The following is a 4,712-nucleotide window of genomic DNA, read 5'->3' as shown; positions in this document are numbered from 1 at the left end:
TCTCCAGCACAGGTAGGTAACAACATAAAAACATGGCTGCCTGTCAGTATGAAACACACAGTTGTTTTGTAGTCGGGTTATGAAAACAAAGTCCCACGAAAAATTGGGATTTTTTGTTCTAATAACATTATTTACGGGGTTATGTGTTCCTCAGTTCAATTCTCTGTTAACACACATAACGTCCACTTTAAAAAGAGGTTTAGTGTTATCAGGGACTCACTTTTACGATGCCTATAAATTCTCATCCATGCCATGTTCCTTGAGCATGCATATTTCCAGTTGTTGTGTCTCAGTTGCTAGGAAACTCAAATCTTGACGACAGGAAGAGTGACTGAACTTATTTAACATGGTAAGCAGCAGGGCCGAGTTTCACCAGGCAGAGATGGACGAAGTTAGTATGGAGCTCACAGCCCCCCATACGAACTATTTTTAATATATAGGCGCCTATTTAAAATATAGATCAGAGGAACGTAGGACCCTCTCATTACCTGCTATATGGGGAAGACCCTCTACGAGTCAGTGGGGATTAAAAGGATATATATATATAATTTGATATTTTTGACCACCTTTGATGGCCTAGGCTAACCCAGGACTTTCCAATCACTTTTCTTGTCACTTTGACAGCTTATTATATCATATATTAAAACACTTTTTTTAATATATTGCCATAATAATTTTACTTTCTGATTTAAAAAAAAATAGTCGACTTTCCCATTTAGAAAGTTTTCAAAGTGTTCATCCTTCCAACTGCCGTACACTTAGCGTTTTTACTTAAAGCTATAATGCGTAACTTCTGTCCCCCCCATGAGGAATTCTGAGTAATTACAACAACACTGTCGGTGCATCTACATGAGGTAAAGCCTTCGGTGATGGCACGTGGATTTATATACCTTCTGCTGTACGTCCAGGTTTTTTCTTAGCAGTAGAATCAACAACTGAAATATTTCTTGGGCTCTTCTTGGGGATTTTTCTGAGCTCCTGCACCAGTGTCAGGGGGGGGGGGGACACCAGTTTGTAAACGCTGCCATACGGAGAAATACAGAGAGAGTTTTGTGGAGCTGATAATAGGCTTAATCAACTACTTTGTGTCAACTCATTTGCCGATGGCTTGAATGTAACCGACATTCATTTATCTGAAAAAGTTACGCACTATTGCTTTAATATGCTCCCGTCTGTATCAAACTTTATGAATGAACCAGACTCACTCGGGTTGCCAGGTTTGAAGTTATTGAGCTGACATTAAACTTCAGGTTAAATTACTTGCACGTGTTGTTGCCATAGACCTTTAACCCAGGTGAGCGTCACCGGTGTCAAACTCTCATAGAGAAGGCTCCTGACAGCTTTCTAAATTTAGTTTTGTGTGTGTGTGTGTGTGTGTGCGCGTGTGTGCGTGCATGTGTGCATGCGTGTGTGTGGCTGTGTGTCCGCTTGTGTGTGTGTGTTCTTGTACAGGCATATTTGTGAGGACCAGTTTTAGCTTTCCACTATCAGAGTGAGGACATTTTCTGGAAAGTGAGGACATTTTGGGAGGTCCTCACTTCTTCAAAGGCTTATTTGAGGGTTAACACTAGGTTTTAAGGCTCATGTATAAATTAGGTTTATGTTAGGGTTAGTGAAAGGGTTGGGGTTAGGCATATAGTTTTGATGGTTAGGGTTAGGGTATAAGGGGCTAGGGAATGCATTACGTCAATGAGTGTCCTCCAAAATATAGAAGTACAAGAATGTCAGTGTGTGTGTGTGTGTGTGTATGTATGTATGTACACCATCTGTGTGTTACTGTGTGTGTGTGTGTGTGTGTGTGTGTGTTTGTGTGTGTATCTGCGTGCATTCTGTGTGTGTGTGTGTCTGCATGCACCCCTGTGTGTGCCTGTGTGCGCCCCTCTGTGTGTGTTTGTGCGCCCCTGTGTGTGTGTGTGTGTCTGCGTGCATTCTGTGTGTGTGTGTGTGTGTGTGTCCCGGCCCCCGATATGGCAGTGTGTTCTCGGGTGTCAGTCCTGGGGCAGTGTGCAGCAGCAGACCTGTCAGACGGCGCTTCGTGTTTCGTTCCCACCGTGTCTCTCTCCGTGTCTCTCCACAGAAACACAGTCTGTCCTTACCCACTGGACACACTACTGGCTTCTACCTGACCTGCAACGTTACCCACAAGAAACACACTATTCTGCTGCACGTAAGTACAAGAAACTACTTTTACTGGAACTTTTAAGTATGGAAAAGTAGGCCTGTATTTACATGCATTGGTGGTGGATTTTAAATAGGGCAAATTAAAACTCTGTGTGTGTGTGTGTGTGTGTGTGTGTGTGTGTGTGTGTGTGTGTGTGTGTGTGTGTGTGTGTGTGTGTGTGTGTGTGTGTGTGTGTGTGTGTGTGTGTGTGTGTGTGTGTGTGTGTGTGGTGATCCTATTTGTCAGTATAGGCTAGTAATATTATTGCACTAAAGGTGTAGTCAGTGATTCTGGAGAACGCTTGTTGTGGAAATCACTTTTGGTCAGAATCAGTGAATATCTCCTCATGATCCGCTACCTGTCTGTACTGTGTGTGTGTGTGTGCCATTTAAAAAAATTATCCGGTGTTGATACACAGCCTAGGCTCTGTAAACGATCATGTTGCTAGCTACGGTGGGCCCCCTTTGGTTTACATACCAGTCTACAGAGCCTAGGCTGTGTATTAACACCAGGTTGTTTTTCGACGAACAGTACAGACAGGTAGCGGATCATGAGGAGATTCACTGATTTTGACTAAAAGGGATTTTTGACAACAAGTGTTCTCCAGAATTGCTGACTAGACCTTTAATTCATTGTGTGTGTGTGTGTGTGTGTGTGTGTGTGTGTGTGTGTGTGTGTGTGTGTGTCAGTGCAAACGGCTTGTTTTGTATCTGCGTTATTAAAAAGTCCTCTAGTCTTGGTGAAGGACCTTTTGCTTGGTTCAGTTGAGCGGGTCTGAAAGCAGCCACACACACACACGCACACACAGTCACACACACACACACACACACACACAGTCACACACACACACAGTCACACACGCACACACACACACACACACACACACACACACACACACACACACACACACACACACACACACACACACACACGTGTTCCCTGCTGCTATTTTAAGGCCCTGACAGCTTCATAACAGCGACACTAGCCTATCTCACATTCCTGCAGACAAACCGGAGCGCACTTTGTAGCACTTGATATAGCATGTAGCATATAGCATATAGTTCTGTACAAATGGGTTGGACATGAAACTACTATACACTGTAGGCCTACCTGGCTATAAGCAAAAAAACATGTTATTGTCATTCAGATTTTGCATAATGTTTAGAATACGATTATTTTACTAGTGTAATTTAAAGTTGCAGTGTGTAATATGACATCATCAAGAACATTCTACAAAGTTCTAGAAATATGGACATATATGAGACCCTTTCTAAGGGAAAAAATAATAATTCTAAACATTTTTTTCCAGCTATTATGCACTAAATTAAACGTACTTATGGATATTATAATTACTTTCTACAAAATCTGCTAGGAAATAAAACCCAAAATTCTACACACTGCAGGTTTAATGTTTTATCTGGAAAAATAAAGGTTAAAAAAAAAGAAGTAGAACCGTTCTTTCATGTTAATCCAGTCCACACTCACTCACTGCTACTGAGGAAGAAGAACAACATTGCCACAACCCAGTTATGTAGATAATAGTTGAGGGGACCTTAGAGCCATTCTGCTGAGCACACTGGATTAGACATTCATATCATGGTATGCTGGTAGTATCCTGGTGGTATGGGTGGCTGGCCCAAAGATTAGAGCAGGAGGCTTCTGCATAGACACTTCAGATGACAATCATTCAAGAAAAGATGGATAGTGACTGTGACTAACACCTGGCTTTCTGCAAGTAACAAAGATGTTAGTGGCCTTTTCACACTTGTCAGCTGATTTTTGCCTCTGTGTCACTATGCATTGCCCCTTGTGACTTCTATAGGTTTATTGGTTCAGAGACATTGTGGTTCTCAAGTGAGTTCAAATTGTCGCTTCTTTGTCTTCTTAGAAAAGTTTTTCAGGCCTCGCTGAAATATTTAGATACAATAGAACTCATTGTACAACAATAGTTTGTCTACTTCTACTACTGCTATTTTCCAAACAATGGCTTCTCCATCATAGTCACTTCAATGTTGTCAATGCAATTGAAGTATATTCACATACATTTAATTTGTGCTAGCTAGCAACATGCCGGTTTACAGAGCCTAGGCTGTGTAACTGGATTTTTTTATCAGCTCACACACAGTATGTACAGCAGGTAACGGATCATGAGGAGATATTCACTGATTTTGACAAAAAGTGATATTAACAGTAAGCGTTCTCCAGAATCACTGACTCCACCTTTAATGGTTACAGTATGGTGTAAATATTGCTTTCTGGTGGATAAATGACTTTTGCCACAGGCTCTGTCTCTATAAGATGTTAGCATGTTGTCAGTTGGAACTGTCTTCGTGTATTTTTGGCTCCATGATGAAACAGAGGAATCTAGAGATTGTATTTTGGCTTTAAACTGAAAACCTTTTTATTTTTTTTTAAGTATTTTTTTTTGACATTTTTTATGCTTTATTGAGAGTGTAGAGACAGAGTTGAAATGGGGCAGAGCGGGGAGTGACATGCAGAGAACGACCGCGGGCTGGAATCAAACCCGGGTCCGCCGCTGGCCAAGGCCCAT

This window comes from Ammodytes marinus (assembly GCF_949987685.1).
Source record: "Ammodytes marinus genome assembly, chromosome: 15".
NCBI lineage: Eukaryota > Metazoa > Chordata > Actinopteri > Uranoscopiformes > Ammodytidae > Ammodytes > Ammodytes marinus.
Note: the sequence above shows the minus strand (reverse complement) of the source record.